The sequence below is a fragment of the Rhinatrema bivittatum genome, chromosome 7, assembly GCF_901001135.1.
Source record: "Rhinatrema bivittatum chromosome 7, aRhiBiv1.1, whole genome shotgun sequence".
NCBI lineage: Eukaryota > Metazoa > Chordata > Amphibia > Gymnophiona > Rhinatrematidae > Rhinatrema > Rhinatrema bivittatum.
Window position 1 is genome coordinate 141,180,255 of NC_042621.1, and position 21,606 is coordinate 141,201,860.

Consider the following 21,606-nt stretch of genomic DNA (forward strand, 5'->3'; position numbering starts at 1 on the left):
GGGTAACTTGCTGATGTGACAGTTACTACCCTTAACCAGTAAGCCTTCATACTGTTGATGCAACTCCATTATTGCTCTCTGCTTTAACGGCAAGGGTAAAAGAGGAAAAGGGGAATTAGATTCAGGCAGCAACCAACAAGAACATTGGATTTTATGGTCTGGGAAAACAAATAAGCATGGGGGTAACTTGCTGATGCGGCTGTTACTACCCTTAAACAATAAGCCTGATACTTTGAATGCAACTCCAACATTGCTCTTTGCTTCAACAGCAAGAGGTAACAGGGAATTGGACTCAGACAGCAACCAACAAGGGCCCTGACTTTGACGGTTTGGGAAACTGTATGGTGCAGAAGAAACTACCATAAACTTGCTGGGCAGACTGGATGGACCATTTGGCCCTTTTCTGCCGCAAATTTCTGTTTCTAAATGCCTTTCTAGAGTGGTACGGATATATAGAGTGTCAGACTGACTCTATACAGATTCTCTCTCTCTCTTAACTCTCTCCCACCCCCCCAGCTCCTGTGCTTCATGTTGCTCCTGAGCGTATGCAGCTATTTTTTTTGACCCCCACAGTACAATGAGCCAACAATTTCAATTTAATATCAACTATGATGCCCAGATCTTTTTCCTGCATGGTAACTCCTAATATGGAACCTAACATCATGTAACTACAGCATGAATTATTTTTCCTGATATGCATCACCTTGCACTTGTCCGCATATTTCATCTGCCATATGGACACCAAATCTTCCAGTCTGGCAAGGTCCTCTTGCACATTACCACAATCTGCTTGTGATTTAACTACTCTGAATAATTGTGTCATCTGCATATTTTTTTTTGTTGTAATATTACATCTATATTAATATCCCTAGTACAAAGTTGTGTGCTTTTCTTTTGGCAAAAACCTCAAGAGGTTTTCAATAGGCAACATATCAAATCTAAATACGTGTAAAAATGATGTTCCTTAAGCAAACATTTTCCAGTTGTGCAACAAACACCGTATATAAGAAAATGACTTCTTGAACGCGCACCGGGGTCATCTACATGCAATTTATACGCCCACAATGGGGCACTGAAAGTATAACTCTGTAACAGCTGCAGTGAGTGGTGGAAGTGGGGCCCGCTTGCTTGGTGAGAACCAGACCCCGAGCCTCCTGGAGTGAGGGGGCTCGGGCGGGCTGCACTTTCGGTTTCTCAGGAGCTCTGTAATGGGCTCTCACGGTGAGAGCCTGCGCCGGGCCCAGCCGGAGCGAGCACCGCAGACCTCGCTGCTGCCGCTTCCCGGGCCAAGTCAGGCGGGGGGGGGGGCCCCGCTCTGTGTCTCGGGCCCGGAAGGGGGCAGGCACCGCCTCCCGACTCCGCCCCCGCTTGCCCATCGCTGGCGTTTCCCAGAGAGGCACCGGCGGCCCGGCCTCCTCCCCCTCCTCGTTCGCGATTCGCGGAAGGGAACCCGACGCGGCCGCCGCGGCTTCCCTCCCCCCGGAAAGGAAGAGGAAGAAGCAGCCGCTCCCTGAGCGCCGAGCGGCGGCGGCTCCGATTCCAGGCCGGGATTGGGTGGGGCGAGCAGGCCGCGGTGCAGCCGGGCAAGAGGGAGCTGGCAGGGCGCCGGGGCGGCGCGGCAGGTGAGGCGGCCTCGGACTCGCCTCTCCCCGGCTCCTCCTTCCCTGCAGCGAGTCGCGGCACTGCGGGAGGCTCCGGCCGGCCCTGGCGTCCCCGGCCTTTCCTCTACGACTTCCCCGAGGTGCGGGCGGCTTTGCTTTCCCGGGCTTTGCGCGCTGGGCTCTGAGCCTCTGCCCTGCCTGGTTTGGGGTTTCTTACTGCCCCGCTCCCATCCCTCGGTGCATGTTACAGGTCTCTCGTGCCCTCAGGCAGGGAAAGACACTGGAAAAGTAACCGGAGCCTGGGAGGAATGGGATGGTGCTCCTGCATCCTAAGGTCCACCTAGGCTGACTGACTTTCTTCTGCTGTTAATACCACAGACCTCACTTCATCTCTGCCTTTACCTTCCCTTCGCCAGGTTTTCCCCCCCCCCCCCCCCCCCCAAAACTTCAACTCTTTTCTTTCTTTTTTTTTTTGGTCTGGTCCCTTTGAATCTCCTATCAAGTTCTCTAGATTCCTTTCCACTTCAAAATACTTGCTTGTGCATTTGTAACTTTTGAGGTATTTAGAGATCTCTATCATATTCTGTCTTTATCGCCTCTCCTCTAGGGTATGTATTTAGATCTATAATTTTCAATGCGTCAGGGTTTTGGCACAGACTGTGCTTTTTTATGATATGCCTTTTCTGGAGTCTCACTATTCTGTTTAAATTCATTTTGGAGGTACAGCCTCCAGAATTGGATAAAATGCTCCAGAAGTGGTCTGACCAATGACTTGTATGGAGGAATTATTTCCTTTTCTTCCTATTGATAATATCTCCTTCCCAATTGGCTTTGGCCACTGCTTTTTTGCAACCTTGATATGATTTGATATGATAGGATTTGCATGATATGTGAGGGTTTGCATGATATGATTTGATATGATAGGGTTTTGCAACCCTCGATATGATTATCCTAAGGGGCCACCTTTCAAATGGATTCTCCATGAATAAACAGGTGTTTACGCATGCTGAAAAGGCCATTTAAAAATTACCCCTCCCCCCAGTGTAAAGAACACACAGTTTATTTTTAATGTACCTGTGGCTCCCTCTGAGGAAGGGATTTTCAGAGGGAAGTGCCACAGCATACTTGGTATTTGCGGATCCGCAAACACTGCAGGGAGTCATACATTTGCCCCACTCCATATATGATTCTACACTTTTGTTCCCATTGAATATCAGCTGCCGAGAACTGGACCATTTTTTCAAGCTTTCTTACATTCTCATTTTATTTGCTCCATCAGGAAATGCCCCTGTGTTGCAGATTTTAGTATCAAGTTCCAAAAGGCAAATCTTTCATAACCCTTCTTAAAATCATGTATGAAAATATTGAACAGAACCTGCCCTAGGACTAATCATTGAAGCATTCTTTATATCCCATCTCCTTTGACATGAGCTCCATTTACCACTACGCTCTGTTGTGTATCCCATATATTTCTAATCCATCTTGGAGCCCACCCCTAGGCTAGTCCGTTATTTTTATGAGTGGGACTTTGCCAAAAGTTTCACTGACATCTGAATATAATCATAACCAGTGGCCACCCCAATCTAGTTCTCTACTTTCCTGGTAAAAGAAATTGCTCCTATTTGTTTGACACAGTCTCCTTTTGGTAAAGCCATGCTACCTTGGATCCTGAATGAAGGATATTTTCATTATTTAAAATTAAAAAAAATGTTGTGTTAGGATTCAGTTTTCTTTTTGCTATTGCAAACTCTTAATCACTGATTCTTGTTTTCTTTATTGTGGACTTAATTAGGGTAAATTGTTTAGCTTATTTTCACTTTTTTTGTACTGTTCTATCTCTTTCTCTCAGCCCCAACCCAAATACAGCTAGTTTCTTACCGACAGGCAGCAGCTTCTAATTTCGCCACCTATGGCAGTTCCACTCCTGCTCAGACCTGGTTTCTGCACTCACCATCAATAGTGGCTTCTTTCCTGGGTGCGTGCTCTAAGTACTGAATGTCAGGCACTTGGGTGAGCTGGCTTCTGGGATTTTTCCAGCCTTTGCAGTACTGCAACTTCCTAAACCTATTCCTACTACTGTTATAGACTGTGCCAGTAGATAAGACTATTATGTCCATCTGGTCTACTGAACTTCATTCCTGATCTCTGGTATCCCCTCATTTCCTTGGCCCCAAGCTCACTATGGCAGGGGCAGCAACTCCTGGGCTCCGGGGACTGAAGTTTCAAGGCTAGTTTTTAGGTGCCTGGGTGACCTGGAGCACCCATGTTTCTTCCCTCCCCATGAGAGTCTATATATATCTGCCTCCAGTCCTCTAAAATCACTGCTCTCTCCAAAGAGAGAAATCTTCTGTCCAGTGTGCAGCAGCAGTAGCAGCCAGAAAGCAAATAGAATGCTAGGGATTATTAGGAAAGGAATGGAGAATAAATCAGAGAATATCATACTGCCTCTGTATCGCTCCGTCTTGAGTATTGTGTGCAGTTCTGGTCACCACATCTCCAAAAAGAGAGAGCAGAATTAGAAAAGGTACAGAGAAGGATGACAAAGATGATGAAGGGGATGGAACAGTTCCCCTATGCAGAAAGCCTAAAGAAGTTAGGACGTTTCAGCTTGGAGAAGAGACAGCTGAGGGGAGATATGATAGAGAGCTATAAAATAATGAGTGGAATGGAACGAGTAAACGTTAATCAGTTTACTCTTTCAAAAATTACAAAGACCGGGGGATACACAATGAAGTTACTAGGTAATACATTTAAAACTAATAGAGAAATTTTTTTATTTTTTTTTTACTGTATGCGTAATTAAGCTCTGGAATTTGTTGCCAGAGGATGTGGTCAAAGCTTTTAGTGTAGCTGTGTTTAAAAAAAAAAAAAAAAAAAAAAAAAAAAGGTTTGGACAAGTTCCTGGAGGAAAAGTCCATTAATAATTATTAAGGCAGAGTTGCAGAAATCCACTGCTTATTCTTGGGATAAGGAGCTTGGAATCCATTTACCCTTTGGGATCCTGCCAGGTACTTGTGACCTGGCTTGGCCACTGCTGGAAACAGGATACTGGGATTGATGGACCCTTAGTCTGACCTAGTATGGCAAGTCTTATGCTCTTAAGGAATGAACAGAGCTTTCAGTGGAGCTGCCTGAACCTTTGCTCTCCCTTACTACAAAGTCTTAATTTGTAGTCAAAAAGGAAGTGGAACAGTGGAGGGGGGTGAGATAGGCAAGGGCCAGGTGTGACCTCTGGAAAGGACCAGGGCCAGGTGTGAACTCTCTGTCACACACACCTGAACACACACTTCCTACTCTTAACATGCTCGATTGAGCACTGGTGTAAGGAGGAAAAGACAGACAGAGAATGGCATTGGGAAGTGTAGCCAACTCAGCCTGTAGCTCCTTGTCATGTTGTTCAGCTATATCTGAACATTTACCAAAGCTTTGCTATAGTTTCACGTTGGTTGACCTTGTTTTGTCTTCTTGGGGGCTTGACCTGGCCATGCTGATGCTTTATGGAAGTTGACTCGGTCATCTTCAGTTTAGCCCTCTGCTTTTTCATGTGATTCATGTACAGGTTTTTGTAATTCATCCAACACCCAGGCATGCACCTCCACCTTATTTTCTGGACTTTACTGTTCCTCTCACCCTACTCCTACCACTGCCCTCTGTATCTGTCCCAAGTGTGTGTGTGTATAAATTCTGTTACGAGCTTGGTTACTGCTGTTCAAGGCAATCGGTGAAAAAGTAGTTCTCGGAGCCCTTCAATTTCATATCCTGAGCCCTTGTCTTTGAATTTTGTTTTTCTTGTTGCTAGTTCCATGGAAAGCTTGTAAAGTGGGAGTGGCATTGACCCGCTAGTGATGGTCCAGCTCCAGTCCCTTCTCTGGTGAGTGTTATTCAGTAATTCTGCATGTTTTGTTGCACTCCTCTCATAATTCTCCCTTCTTTCACTGACATACCTAAAAGGCTTATTTTATTGTAGGAGGTGGGAATATATTTAGGAAACCTGGGTGCCAGTCAACATTTTTAGGAGCCAAGGACATTTTTTCTTTTCTAGTTTTCTCACCATTTAGCTCCTTTTTTATTATTGGTATTTTGCTGTTTTGTTTGGCACTGTGTCCTTATTCTGCTGTCATTTTGTCATGTCTGTTTGGTTTTATACATTTATTTTTTTCTTTTCCTTTCTTTTTTTGCTTTACTGGGATTTTTTCAGCTCTGTTTTACTGCTTCAGCTATTTTTTTTCCCTCTGCTTGCGCCTTTGCTGTTTGGAATACTTTCCTCGCCTCTGTCATCTTTTCCAGATAGTCTTCCCTGTTATCCTTCTTTCTTGAACCCATTGAATATTAATCTTTTTGTCCTTACCTTTACAGCCACCTCTCTAAAATCTGTACTGGTCTCTCCCCCTCTTCTTGTATCTATTTCCTCACCAGGATTTATTGCCCTTACCGTGATTCTTCCTAGGTTAGCTCACTGTCAGGCCAATACAGTAAAGTTCGCGGGAGAGCGCCCACAGGCCAGTGTCCTGTGAGCGCCATTCAGTAAACTAAAATATTTAAATTAGGCCCAGCGGTAAAAAGAGGTGCTAGGTCACTAGTGCATCCCTAGCGCCTCTTTTTGGACAGGAGCGGCGGCTGTCAGCGAGTTTGACAGCCGATGCTCAATTTTGCCAGCGTCAGTTCTTGAGCCTGCTGACAGCCACAGGTTCGGAAACCAGACGCCGGCAAAATTGAGCGTCCGGTTTTCAACTCGCGAGCCGCGGGCTGATTAAAAATTTTTTTTTTTAACTTTTTTTAATTTTCGGAACCTCCGACTTAATATCGCCATGATATTAAGTCAGAGGGTGCACAGAAAAGCAGTTTTTACTGCTTTTCTGTGCACCCTCTTGGGTAGGCGCTAATTTCTGAAAGTAAAATGTGCGGCTTGGCTGCGCATTTTACTTTCTGTATCGCGCGGGAATGACTAATAGCGCCTGCAACATGCATTTGCATGTTGCAGGCGCTATTAGTCTCAAGGGGGGGGGGGGTTTGGACGCGCGTTTTCGACGCGCTATTACCCCATACTGAATAAGGGGTAAAGCTAGCGCGTCCAAATGCAGGTTAACAGTGCGCTCCACCGGAGCTGTATCGGCCTGTGTGAGACTTCACTAAGATCTTCCTAACCTGCCAGTGCCTCCCTAAAGAAGTACTAGATAGGAACTTAAGTGCCTTGATTCATGCAGCCCAGCATCCCGTCTCTAACAGTGGTCAATTCAGGATGGAAGTCCCTGGCAGGTCCCATAAAACAGATTTATTTCCTGGTACTCCCAGGGATAGTGGTGGCTTTCCTTAGTCTATCTGGCTCTAATGTGTCATGGACTTTTCCTCCAGGAACTTACTGAAATCTCTTTTAAACCCCATTTACCAGTTGCTTTGACCATGTCTTCTAGCAATATATTCCACAATTGTGAGCTGAGTGAAAAAACACTTTCTACTATTTGTTTTGGATCTGATAGTTGCTAGCTTCATAGTGTCCCCTTTTTAAGTATTTTTTTTAAATGGGTAAATAACTACGGTATCTTTTATTTACCCATTCCACCCCAGTCATGATTTTATAAACTTCTATCATTTCTGTCTATCGTCTCTTTTCTAAGTCCAGGGTCCCAATTTTTGTGAGAGCCCTCTCTGCTTTTGTTCTTAAACACTGGTGATCACTGGAACTCAGGCAACTATTTATTTATTTAAAATTATTTGTATACCGCCTATGCAAAGGGTGTTAAGTCTAAGGCATGGCTTCCCAAACCTGTCCTGGGGACCCCACAGCAAGTTGGGTTTTCAGGATTTGCACATTGAATATGCATGAGGTACATTTGCATACCATGGAGACTCAGTATATGCACATTTATCTCATGCACATTCCTTGTGGTTATCCTGAAACCCCCAGTGGCTGGTGGGTCCCCAGGACAGGTTTGGGAAGCTCTGGTCTAAGTGGTTTACATTTTATTTAAAGGTTTTTATATTACCGATAGCCGTTTGCACATCATATCGGTTTACAGGTAACGAATTACATGATAGAGAAAATACATGGAACGATTTGGTTACATGGTATGGTAAATGGTGGGGGTACGAACATGGTATGTAGAGGTATAAGGTGTTGAGGGAAAACTAATATATGTAGAAAAAAAAATTAAATATAAGCAGAACTATGTACACATTACAGGGTATGGTCTGGGAAGGTACAAGATGTTTATATAGTGGACTTGATGAAATCTTATATATATATTATATAATTGAAACTGTAGTCAGTCATGTAGCGAGATAGTGCCAGGGGAAGAGTCTCACACAGGCCAATACAGGTAAAACCAGGCCGATACATGATAAAACCATAAGTCATTAAGAACAAGTTGTAAAAGAAACTTTATCAGATAGTAAAAAAAGAGTGATCTTAATAATGTAGAATAAAAAAAACATAAAAATAGCTAAAAAGAATAAATGAAAAGAGGTTACAAATTAGGGTTGCTGAATGCAAAGGTACATAAGTTTTGAGAGCTTTTTTATTTATTTAAAATCTTTTCTATACCGTCACTAAGTTATATACCATCGTAACGGTTTACATGTAGGCACATATTTAATGTAGGTAAAAGTGTACTATAGTACATTCTAACAGGTGCCATTAAAGGTTCGGTTACAATATATCATTAGACAAAATAATTTTTAGAGAAGTGGGTCATGACAGAGTGTACTGAAAGTACTTTTACGGGTAAATTTATCATACATAGTGTTATCAATCTGCTAGTTGTGATGTGGGGTTCATAGACTACTCTTCTGTATTGTCCTAAGTATTGTGTGTCGGTGCTTATCTGCTTATTCCTGAATAATTTATATTCTCCCGTCTCCTTGTAAAATGCCTGTTTAAAAACTTTTCTTAAATGCCTTGAGATCACTTTGTAATCTGATCTCTGGAGGCATTGTGTTCCAAATTGTGGATCCTGCTAATAAGGCCCTTTCCCTCACTTGGGTTAGTCTTGCTGTTTTAACTGAAGGGATGGTTAGGAGTGTTTTATTTGCTGATCGAAGATTTCTATGTGGGACGTGAACCCATAATGCTGTGTTTAGCCAGTCTGATTTCTCATCATGAATTAGTTTATGGATGGTACATAGGGTTTTGTATTTAATTCTGTGTTCAATCGGTAACTTTTAAAAGCTTTAGGGGTGGAAATGAGACGAATATTGTGTGGAAGTAAGTTGCATAAAGTAGGGCCTGATACTGAGATGTCTTGATTGAGAATAATGTCAAGTCTTGCTGCTCTGACTCTGGGGATTTCAAGTTAAGCATCTGATAGCTGAAAGTAGTGGTCGGGATGTTTGGTAGATTCTAAGAAATGAACCTAACCACATGGAGGAAGGATTGTAAATAAGGACTTGTACTGAATGGGTAACCAATGGAGAGCTTGTATAATTGGTGTAATATGAGGAGTTTTAGTGAGTAGATGTGCTGCAGAGTTTTGAATTAATTGACAAGGTTGGATGGAGGAGTTTGGAAGACCAAGATATAGAGAGTTGCAGTAGTCTAATGCTGTCAGGATGAGAGATTGTAAAACTGAACGGAAATCGGGGGGGATATAATAATGGTTTCGGCTTTCTAAGTAATTGAGTTTTGTAAAATGATTTCTTTACATTAGTGGAGATATTAATATTGAGAGATAATTTAGAGTCAATCAGTATTCTGAGATTACGCGCACAGTTGGTTATGTGTATAGTGTGGTTTCGAAAATTGAGTTCAAGAGGTGGTTTGTGGGAAGTTTGCGGGATTGTGGATAAAACTACCAGTTCTGTGTTTGAGGTGTTTAATTCAAGACGATTATGGAATAACCAAGTTTTTATAGTTTTTAGGTGAAGGTGGATCAGTGATAAAGTGTTTTGCCAGGAGTTAGAAAATGGAACGATAAACTGAATTTGGACTTTAGAAACCCCATATTGCCCTTGTGGGCTCTGTTGCCATTTGCTTGAGAGAGAGCCTGTTGAAGGGGGATCAGGATATCTCTGTATCTGCAGATGGGATGATCATTCTAGTCAGCATCTCGCAGATTAAAACTCTGCCACCTTGATTTGAAGGTCTGTGGATTTCCCCATTGTAAGTAGAAGTACCATTTTCTTTCCAAGTTAACTTAAACAGTGTCTACTTCCTTTCCAGTGCTTCCTGCTCATCAGTTGCTTTAATGTTTTTTTTACGTGAAGTACCTACCCTGTCTGTCCTGAGCCATAGTATAGCCTGATATGGGTGTATTCTAGTAATGGAACTCATTAAACTACATTGGTCACAGCAACAGTATCCAAACTTGTCTCCGCCATTAGGGCATGCAAGTCTGGGATTTTATTACCAAGACCATAAATATTTGTGCACATAGCCTTTCAGGCATTACTTCTTCCATGGTCTTCCCTCTAACTAATCCTCCTACCTACTTCTTAATCTCCCTGTTTACAGGTAGCTTTGCAAGATTCACACCTTTGTGCTTTTTCCATGCACGTGAAAGAGGGTAGACTTTGGAGTAATCTAAGAAAATATTTCTATACAGAAAGGATGGTGGAGGCCTTGAATAGCCTCTCCATGGAGTTGCTGGAGACCAGGCCAGTATCTGATAAACACAGAAGATCTCTGAGGGCGTGGTAGGGAGGTAGGGATCATAAAGCTGAGTAGTTGATGTGGATAGGCAGGCTGGTTAGACCATAATGGTCTGTCTTCTGCTTTCATGTTTCTATGTTTGATTTATTTGTTGGAGGTGAAAACCAGATTCAAACCAGCTTCCATCCACCACCACTGTCAGTTTAAATTCCTGAACAATTCATCCTGATCTTGGTTCTCTTCTCAGACACATGCACGCCATCGCTATAGTGAAGCTTTTTTTTTTTTATATCTTCAGGTAGAGCCCTAGTTTCCAAAAAAATCCCAGGCCACCTTCTTTATACCAGTTGTTCATTTATGCATTGACTTTGTTACAACATTTTTTTTTTCTCCTTTGTCATATATGGGTAATAATTCAGAAAACATCACTGCCCTTGACAGCTGCCTAGGATCCTCTGCTGATTTCAGCTCCTCTTGTACCATAGTGACTTGGTTCCTAGCCAGACCATTCGTCTGATAGTAGACTGCTGCATCAATTTCACTTTCCTTTAGTCAGGTGCTAGTCAGGCCATAGGTTACCGACAGGTCAAGGCCCCTTAGTAGCTAAAGCATAGCTGAGATCCCTGAAGCAGAGCTTCAGTGTGAGGTGGAGTCGGGTCCAGGCAGAGGTCAGGATCTGGTGATCAGATGGGAATGGAATTGCACAGGCTAAGCCATACTATCAGTCCCAAGGTGTAATCGGGCAGAAACAGGGCTAGAAATCCAGGCAGGAAAACTGAACAGCTTCAGGAAACACCAGCAGAGAGCCAGGCCTACAGAGAGCCAGGCCTACAGAGAGCTTCAGCAGTCATTAGAGCAGGTTAAGCTTACTAGGAGGTTCTGCAGCCTTACCTGGACTTGTGATTCACTTGCAAGTCTCCTGCTGCTTTCTGTAGGGGTTGCCTTTTTAAAACCAGGTGAATATGACACCCTTCTCTCTGCTCCAGCCACACATGGGGGCCGATGCAATAACTTTGCGTAGAAAGCGGGTGCTGAACAGTCAGCTCCTGCTTTCTTAATGCACTGGCGTCGTGCAATATTTAAATTAGGGGGTCGCATAAGCAAGGAGGCAACCTGGACCGGATGGTATACACCCCAGAGTTCTGAAGGAACTCAAAAATGAAATTTCAGACCTATTAGTAAAAATTTGTAACCTATCATTAAAATCATCCATTGTATCTGAAGACTGGAGACTGGATGCTGGCCTTGATGGACCCTTGGTCTGACCCAGTTTGGCATGTTCTTAACTACTTGGGGATTTTTTTTCCTTCTTATTTGATATCGCCTCTCAACTTATGTAGCCCAGTCATTGTGATGATGGTCCTTGGCCAGGAAACGTGTACCATGGCTGCTTCTGGAGCCATGAACAAATCCAGCCACTAGGTGTCACTTTGTGTTGCGTAAGCCTTTGCTCCCTTCTCCTTTCTACCTGGTGGGCTGTGAACACTGCCTCCACAACAAACCAGTGAGCAGCTAAGGGCTCTACAACATCCCCAGCCCTGAGTTGACCAGGAGAACGGCAAACCTGATCTGGGAGGCAAACCCAGGTTTCCACACACTGCCTCTGAGCCACCAGTTCTGACCAGTTTTATCCTGCACCGAGCAATCTCCATCATCTGATACAGATAGGATAACTCCAGAGCCCGTAGAATGTTTCTCTAAAGTCTGCTGCCCCACAGTTGTTGTATTGGCCCAAACTCAGCATTATTCTTGCTTCAATAAAACTGGATCTTACGGTTTTCGAAACGTTTCTTACAAATTGCTCCTTGTAACCAGTAAAAAATAATGCGTTATACATCCCAGATAGGGTACAGTCTCTATATTAGACAGTAAGGTGGGCCTAGGTGAGTGAGGGAGAGATTTTCTAGCCAGCAATAGCAAAGAAACATTAAATTATAGCTATCCTAAAGCCCCACTTTAGCCTCTGGGTGAGAAACTGTGAATTCTAAAACAAAATTTGTCAATTATAAAGCCCCCAATGGTATTTTGCAGGAAAATATTTTAGAGAATTGGTCTTCAGATGTCTAAGATGTATTGGAGATTATGGCAGGGCTGGAAAAATTCAGGTTGCCTAGAATTCAGGGCCAGGTGTCCAACAGAAGAGGTACTGGCAGGACCCAGGTCAGTGAGAGGGGGGTTCAGGGATGGGAGAGTGGGTTGTGGAAACTGCCGGCAGGGGTGATGGGAGGTGGAAGGGAAGAGAGTTGTGGAAGCTGCCATTGCTGGAACATGGGCCAGGGAGTAACACTATCTCAGTTGCTTCCACCAGCGGTGACCAGGAGGGTGATGGTGACAGCAACTGGAGGGATGAGAAGAAGCTGATGGCAGGCATAGTGCCTTGTGTGGGGGAAAAGAATCTGGGAGGGAGAGTGAAGTTGGGAGGAGAATGTTTGGAAGGAGTGCAAAGAGGAGTAAAGTAAAAAAAAATTAAACCTTTCCTAATGTGTAGACAGATGGAGACGGAACACGCTGACGTCACAGTATATATATAACCCTGCAGTAACCCCAGCCTGCCAGTATTCTCTGTCTCCAGCAGACGATGGACGTGCATCTCCCTATGGGGATTGCTTTGAGCTTTTTGAAAGGAGAAATTCTAAATTCAGGAAACGAAAGCCCCTCTCTCCTGCAGTGATACCTAAAGGTCCCTCACCCAGTTGAGAATTCCTGAGGCGATTTCCGTGGTCCCTAAAAGGTGTGCCTTCATCCGGTGGCTGGGTTTCCTGGCCTGGTCTTAACTGCTAGTTCAGCTGAAAGGCAGCGGGTGCAGGAGGCCGAGTGCGGTGGTGATGGCAGATGCCCTCCCCTCTGCAGCCGGAGACTACCTCTTTGCTCATCTGGTAAGTGTGGAGCTCAGAAGGTAAGGTTTTTAAAAAAAAAAAAAAAAAGAGAGAAAATTTTACCTGAATCAGAGATGGAGGGTTTTCAGGAATTCCTTCGGTCTTCGTTCTTGGTGTGCCGTACCAATGTTTATTCCTGCTCCTGTTGGGGTTGGGGAACTGGCAGGTTGAATGGCCGCCGGTGGGCTAGGCCCCGCACTTAGGGGCTGTCGGTGTGCACAGTGCGTCGGCTCTCGGCACACGTTCGCTGTTTTTGGGCATGCTTTTTACACGAACACGTGCTTAGCTTGGCACACAGGTTGTGTGTGCACCTTGCCACGCTTTCTTCTAGGCACTTATTTTTTGGGCGCATTTCATTTTTGAGCGTGAGCCATTCCGACACACATTTACCGCAGCAATGGCGCCGGTAAGCAAAAAGCCTATATGTCTTCCTATTTGTGTTGCCTGTCTTTTTAGGGCTTCTCAGCCTGACTGACTTCCTTAGATTTTGCTAAGCTTGGCTCTTCCCATTCTGATGATGGGTTGGTCACGGCCTTCACTGGGGGAATGCCAGATCTTGTTTCTCCCTGGACTGGCTCCTCTGCTGGCGAGGGCAGTTCTGTGGGACCAGCTCCAGTTTCTTCTGGGCTTGGTCTGGACCCGGCTGCTTTTTCTTGGGTGGAATTTTTTTCAAGGCTTACAAGCTTTTCTTCCAGCGCAGTCTTCCGCTTCTCCCATTTCTGTCCGGTTGGTCCCTCAGCCGGTGGCTGCTCCCTCTTCCAGTCCTATGCTTAAATGCTGGTGCTCGCCTCGGCTCGCTGCAGGTGTTCCCGACAGGAATCCGGATGGCACTGATGTTGTTGATCCTGATTCCCTGGAAGATGGGGAAATTCCTCCAGGACTGGAACTGAATCGAACCATGTTGCGGTTCTTTCATAGAGATGAACCAGCCTGATTTCCCAGACCTTGAAACAACTGGATGTTCCTGGTTTAGATGTTATGTCAGAGCCAAGGAAGAATCCCATTTTGGTTTACTTACGTAAAGCCTCTTGTTTTTTCCTGGTGATGGATGCCATCCAAGAATTGATTGATCTGGAATGGGATGCCCAGAGGAAAATTTTAAAGGGGGTCGGGCATTGGAAAGCCTGTACTCCCTGGATCTGGCTGTGAGAGAGCATTTGGATGCTCTGGTGTGTGCCATGTCTAAGCGGATGACTTTCCCTGTGGCGGGAAAAGCGGCCTTGAAGGATGTACATGATAGAAGGATTAAGGCTATTCTTAAGCAAGCCTTTGAGGCAGTGGTGATGAATTTACAGATTGCCTCCTATTACGTCCTAGTGGTGAGATCTTGTCTGCTTATCTCTCAGGAGTTGATGAGTCTAGAAGGAATTCCAGAGTGGTTGTGGAGCCTGCTGCTGTCTTTTTTTTTGTAGCAGACGTAGGCTGTGTTTTGGTCCGGACCTCAGCTAGAGGAGTGACTTTGGTGATAGTGACCAGGCATCAACTCTGGTTGCGAAATTGGTCAGCTGACACAGCTTCCAAAGCCAATCTTACCAAGATGCCCTTTAAAGGCTCGCTCTTATTTGGGAGCGAGTTGGAGAAACTGGTCAGTAAGTGGGCGAGTCTCCAGTGCCTCGGTTTCTGGAGGATAAGATATAGTTACAGCGCCCCTTTGGTATGCGGGGTTGATTTTGGGATTCCAGGTGCTTTCTTCCTTACAAAGAGATGATATTTTAGCGGACTCGGCCTTTCGGTAGGTCTCAATCCTTTTGTCCCCGGCAGCCCAAGAGAGGAGCGGGCTCGGGTGGTGGACCTTCCTGAGTTTCCCAGTGAAGGTTTGCTGACCCGGAACAGGAAATAGAGAGAGAGAGATGTCCCCCTATCGGAGGTGGGTCAAAATCATGTCTGACCAGTGGGTCCTGGAGCTGATACGCAAAGGGTGTGCACTGGAATTTCGCAGTATTCCTCGGGACGTATTCATGGTGTCCCCTTGCCACTCTCCGCAGAAGAAGCAGGCAGTGGAGTTCACGCTTCAAAGGCTCCTCTGACTGAGGTTGTGGTTCTGGTGCCCATGTTTCAAGAAAGTATGGGGCGATAATCCATTTATATTTGTTGTGCCCAAGAAGGAAGGCTCCTTTTGTCCCATCTTGGATGTCAAGAGGGTCAACAGTCACTTGAAGGTGACTCATTTTCGAATGGAAACCTTATACTGTGTAATAATGGCAGTGCAGTCGGGGGAATTTCTGACCTCTTTGGATCTGTCAGAGGCTTATCTTTGTATTCCCATCCAATTAGAACACAAACGACTTCTATGCTTGTGGTATTGGGGCATCATTATCAGTGTCTGGCACTGTCTTTTGGTCTAGCCACTGCTCCCAGAACATTTTCCAAGATTATGGTAGTAGTAATGGTTTTGCGAAAAGAAGGAATCCTGGATGACTAGCTGATTCGAGCCAAGTCTCAGGAAGAGAGCTGCCTGGTGACACACAAGGTGATCTCCTTATTGCAGGAGCTCTGTTGGGTGGTGAAACTGACCAAGAGCAATTTTCATCCATCCCAGTCGTTGGAATATCTGGGGGTCTGGTTTGATACAGGAGATAGTTTTCCTACCGGAAGTTCAGATCCAGAGATTTATCTCTCAAGTGCGTCAGTTGATGAACACTATATGCCTGACAGTGTGGTCAAACCTACAGGAACTCAGCTTGATGGTAGCTAATCTGAAAGTGGTGCCATGGGCAAGGGTGCTTATGCATCCTCTTCAGTGCTCTCTGCTATCTCATTGGAACCCACAGTCTCAAGATTATGTGGTTCGGCTCCACTTGCCGATAGAAATCTGCTCTCACCTTCAGTGGTGGTTGCAGGAGGATCATCTGAAAAAGGGAATTCCCTTGTCCTCTCTGGCCTGGTTGGTGCAAGTCTCCACGGTTGGGGGGCTCACTGTTTGGAGTTAACAGTCCAGGGGCGCTGGAATGCCGAAAAATCCCACTGGACATTAATTGCCTGGAGGCCCAGGCGGTACGGCTGGCATTCTTGCAGTTCAGCCACAGGCTGCAGAATCAAGTGGTTCGCGTGATGTCGGACAACGTGACAATGGTGGCCTATATCAATCGCCAGGAAGGAACCAAGAGCCAGCAAATGTTGCAGAAAATAGACCAGCTGATGGAATGGGCAGAAGGTCATCTGCAGATGATCTTGGCCTCTCACATTGCAGGAAAAGACAACGTAAGAGCGGACTTTCTCAACAGGGAGAGTCTGGACCCAGGAGAGTAGGTGTTGTCAGCTGAGGCATTTCAGCTGAATGTGGTTCTCTGGGGCCTTCTGTTCCTAGACCTGACGGCTTCTCAAAATTTATTTATTTATTTATCGAGTTTTATATACCGTTGTTCGGTTTCGCCATCACAACGGTTTACAAAATGCAAAGGTTCCTCAATTCTATAGTCGCAGGAGAGATCCATGGTCCCTGGGAATAGACGCTCTTGTACAAGTCTGGCTGGAAGGCAGATTGCTTTATGCCTTTCCTCCGTGGCCCTTGCTGGGCAGGATAATTTGCAAGATCGAAGGCCACAGGGGGCTAATACTTGTGGTGGTGCTGGACTGGCCTAGGCATCCGTGGTATGGGGGTTTGTGATGACGCCTGGTGGGAGGTCCCCCTTCATCTTCCGCTGCACATGGATCTGCTTCAGCAGGGACCATTCTTCACAAGGATCTGACTTGATTCTGTCTTACGGTTTGGCCTTTGAAAGAGCTTGCTTATTAAAGCATGGTTATTCCTCTGTGGTGATTGCCACTTTACTCTGCCCTCGCAAGTTCTCCACTTCCTTGTTTTATGTCCGGGTTTGGAGAGTTTTTGAGGCCTGATGTGAGGAGCATTGTGGTCTTTCTCGTTCAGTTAAGATCCCTCTCATTCTGGGTTTTTTTGCAGGATGGATTGCATAAAGGCTTGGCCCTTAATTCCCTGAAGGTTAAGTTGTGGCTCTTGGCTCTTTCAGAGTCCTGGTGAATGGTGTTTCCTTGTTGTCTCATCCTGATGAGGCCCGTTTTTTGAAGAGTGAAGCACCTTAGATCTCCCTTGAGGTTACCGGTTCCATTGTAGAGTCTTAATTTGGTGCTGGACTTTTTGATGGGCCCTACGTTCTGACCACTGCGTAGCCTTTCCTCATAGTTGTTGACTTTGTTCTTGGTGGCTATATGTTCTGCGCGTAGGATTTCTGAGCTGCAGATCTTGTCTTTCCGGGAGCCAATCCTTCGGGTGACTCTGGGGGTGTTACAGCTGATTACAGTTCCATCCTTCTTGCTCAAGGTAGTCTCGGACTTTCATTTGAATCAGTCCATCTACTTGCCATCCCTGGATAAGGTGAGGGATGAGGAGGAGTTTTGCCTTTTGCGCTCCTTGGATGTTAAGCGTCTTGTCATGTGGTATCTGGAGGTCTCTGAGTCTTTTCAAAAGACAATCGCTTGTTTGTTCTCCATGGTGGAAATAAGGAGGGTGCTCCGGCTTCACGGGCTACCATAGCTCGTTAGATTAAGGAGGTGATCATGGCCGTGTCTGTGGATGCTGGAAAGCTGTTGCCTGCTCAGGTTAGGGCTCATTCCACTAGGGCTTAGGCAGTGCCATGATTGGAGGTTAGTCTGTTGTCACCCGTCGTTATCTGCCAAGCTGCGACGTAGTCCACCTTATGCACTTTTTCCAGGTTTTATTGTCTGGATTTGCAGGCCCGGGAGGATGCAGCCTTTGCATGTACAGTGTTGACTGGACTGTGGGCAGCCTCCCATCCTGTTGGGGAGTAGCTTTGGTATATCCCACTGGTCCTGCGTCCATCTGTCTACACGCTAGGAAATGGAGATGTTACTTACCTGATGATTTCGTTTTCCTTAGTGTAGACAGATGGACTCAGCTTCCCCTCCTCGGCTGCCGCATGAGTGTGTCAATAGTCCTGTGGGGCTCTGGGTCTCAAGGGATTACTGGTAGGTGTTCATCCAGTCCCTAGCTTGGAGTACCTTGAATCTTATATGAGTTCAGTGTTTATGGTCGGTTGAGTACAGTTCTGGTTATCTGTTTTTAATCAAGTTTTTTGTTAATCTGTCCACAGTTGCTTTAGAGGAGAATACTGGCAGGCTGGGGTCACTGCAGGAGTATATATATACTTGATGTCAGCTTGCTCCGCGTCTATCTGCTGACAGGGGAGCATAAACCCACTGGTCTTGAGTCCATCTCTCTACACTAAGGAAAATGAAATTATCAGGTAAGTAATTTCTCCAATGAAGAGCAAAAGAGCAAGAAAAAAAGAGCAAAAAAAGTAAGAATTGTAGAGCAAGTTGTATGAGTGCTCACAGTCCCCTCTGTGCAGAGCCACCTTTTGGGGGAGAGAGCAGTTGGAATTTAGGGGACCTCGTGCTGCCGCAGTAGCCCTGCTCTCTGACGTCTCATGCTTTAGGGGAGCACCAGTGGGGCAGGAACCGCAGCAGCCTGTACACTGAGGTGTCTGTATCAGGCCAGAAGGTACAGTGCCCCTTCCCTGCTCTTCAGTATCTTGGGCCTGGGGGACATGGGCTGAATTGCCCCATGCTTCACCCCTCTAAGTCCCAATCCAGAACTAAAATGACACAGATTAAGTAAGAGCTTTCGTGGTCTTGATATACAGGAATTCCAGTTTTATACACTGATTTATGAAAAAGTTGATTTTGTTTTTATTTTTTGCTTTTCTTTTTTTTCCCCAATTTTAGGACAGATCCATAAGTTCAGCAGGATGATACTATCTTGGCTTCTAGCTTTTATGTAGAAACAGTGACTTACAAAAGTATTTTACCCCTAAAACGTCAGCAGATATGTGTGGATCACAAATGGCACTTCCACAGATTGTTCCAGACAGTTTGTTTATTGCAAACCAGTATGCGCTTAAAGTAAATTTTCAAAGTCACAATTCATTATATCTCTGCATTTTTTGTAAAATAAAATAAAAAACTGAAAAGTGCTGCTTGCATAAGTATTCAACTCTTTGGACTAGTACTTGATAGAAGCACCTTTTGCTGCAATAACAGCTTTAAGTTTGTTGGGGTAGGTTTCTACCAGCTTTGCACGCTGTTTGGGAGTGATTTTTGCCCATTCCTCCTGGCAGACTTGCTCCAGGTTGTTCAGGTTGATTTTCAAATAGCAGCACAGATTCTTGATTGGATTGAGATCTGGGCTTTTTGGCCATTGTAGAACATTCACAGTGGCCAACATTCCATTACCTCACAGTTGATCCAATGGTGCTAACTGAGATATGCAGACACTTGGATATTATTTTGTAGCCTTTTCCTATCTTGTACACGTCTATATCTTTATCTTTAATTTTCTTAGAGTGCTCTTTGGTCTTCATTTTCACAGCTTTCCTTCAGATTCACAGTCTGACCAATGGTACTGGAATTAGGAGGTCTTTTTTTTATCCAGAAAAGCTGACTTTTTAAATGATTCACAGAGGCCAATAGTAAGCAGTATATTTCATCTATGTAAACTTGGTGCTGCCATTGTCCTTTTCTGCTGTTCCGTCTGACAGAGAAAAGAAACTAATATGATGGTAGCATCACCTCGCAGCAGCAGAGGAAGAAGGAAAGGGAATGGTGGGAGAGTGCTGAGGTCAGGCTGGAGAGGGACCTCAGAAGAGTGATAGGGTTGGGCTGGAGAGGGAGTGTTTGTTTGCCAGGGGAGAGGGAGTATTGAGAATGAGGGATGGAAAGTCTGTCATTTCACTGCAGAGGTCCTGTGGGTTGCTGCTAGTGTTTGATTCTAAGCTTGTGACCTCGTGGTATCTGTCTTTGGTGATTCACTCCGGCATTGGCCTCAAGGTGACGGTATGCTATTATACTGGCATCTTGTGGCCGGTGCTGGTACTGCAGCTGCTTGTATGTGAATGTGCAGTGGCATCTGGATCAATGGGTTTACATAGCATAATCTACTGGTGTGCATGCCTGGCTCTCAGGGCATTGTGCGGGGCTGGAGACATGCGGCTGTCGTGGACTGGATCAGTGGGCTCCTTTGGCTGCATGGGCCACACTCAAGATCAGAATGATGGTAAGGTGGAAGCTGTTGAGCTGGCAAAGGAAGCTGGTTGCCCTTGTAACAAACAGTGAGGGGGAAAGAGGGGTACTATAACTGGGAGGAGGGATGAGGGGGCAAAGGGGGAGAAATACTCATTTGGCTGCAAATACTCATTTGGCTGCAAATGTTTCATTTATTAATTGTTTAATTAATTGTTATCTTGTTACAATGTAAAATAGGGCAGTTCTCGCCCTATTCAACCTGTTATCTGGAAACCGATGTGATATCTCGATCGAATGTCGGTATACAAAATAAATAAATAAATAAATGTTTTGTCCATCCATGTTAATTCTATTTTAGGTTTACCAATAGATTTAACTGCTCATTTCCGTTCTGGAGCTGCTGATCTGGTTCTTGTAGCAGTAGTGCACCTGTATGCTGGAGAGCTTAAGGTATTGGTTGGATATCTACTTTAACCCAAAGTAGCACATTTAAAACAGACAGAAGAAAATTCTATTTATTTATTTATATAAAATATATATATCGCAAATTTTTAATTCTAATCAGTTAAAAAAAAACAAAATCCCAACATTCACAATATTCATTATACATAGTTGTTGTGAAACATTTATTCTGCTTATTAGTATAGTTATACAATTATTTCTGTGTTGGAACCTATAGCTGCTTGGCTAGTTCTCTTTTCCTAATAGGAGGTGTATTGGTGTTTAGGGCCTGATTTAATATTTGTAGTGTTGCCTTTTCATAGGTAGGGTTCTTACTGTTTGAGTGCGTTCCATAATACAAGTATAACTGTGTGCGGATTAGTTTATGTACACAACTGCATATCCTGGGTGTATGTTAGGTTGGTTCTGTGTCTGTTACCGAGATAAGATATTTTACTAGCATGTAAGCGTTTGTATCAGCCTTATTTATTGTTTTTTCTCAAGAGGACATGCATTGGTGATAAACTGCTGTCTTTTCATAAGTAGAGCTATTGAGCCTGGTAGTTGGAGTTTGTGTTGCTGTTACTGAGATGACACTAGAACCAGAATATCTTTTTTGTAAGGTGAGTTGTACGGGGAATGTCATAATTCTGCTTTACATCCATAATTGTGGGTCAGGGGGATTCGTGTGGATGCAAACTGTACTTTTACATTTAGCCCTGTGATGGTCATGTGTTCAGTGTGTCACGCATGTGAGAACCATCTGTCAGGTGTGTCCTGACAGAAAAAAGGTTGAGAACCACTGGTCTAGATGATATCCTTTTTGGCATTATTCTATGATTCTAACCAGCACATCTTCCTTTCACCCCAATATCCATTTTCTGTCCCCTATTGCTTGGATGCTAAAAAGAATAGAAATAGGCCAGTATTGCGCAAACTCCTTCACTGTGTCTGTGGGGGGGGGGGGGGGGTGTCATTTGTGCTGAGCTAGCACTCCCAATCATTCTGAAAAGTTGGCTCTTGTGGAAATAAGTCGACTCATGTTTAAAGTGGCGTTTCAAGCCCTCTTGTCTTATTGTGAGTATCCGGTCAGTCAAGCTAATGG

At 44.7% G+C, this 21,606-nt stretch overlaps 1 protein-coding gene across 5 annotated transcripts in view; it reads left to right on the forward strand.

Moving 5' to 3' along the window:
* Positions 1 to 1,109: 1,109 nt before the first annotated feature.
* ZNF319 (zinc finger protein 319) overlaps positions 1,110 to 21,606 on the forward strand; it is a 29,513-nt gene continuing 9,016 nt past the window's right edge. The window contains exons 1-2 of one of the 5 annotated variants that reach the window (XM_029609271.1): positions 1,110 to 1,131; positions 5,401 to 5,472. The gene's annotated coding sequence lies outside the window, so the exon portion shown is untranslated. Of the gene's footprint in view, positions 1,132 to 1,164; positions 1,222 to 1,337; positions 1,742 to 4,295; positions 4,343 to 5,400; positions 5,473 to 21,606 lie in introns of those variants that run through there. The other 4 variants (XM_029609270.1, XM_029609268.1, XM_029609265.1 and 1 more) reach the window with 4 other exon arrangements.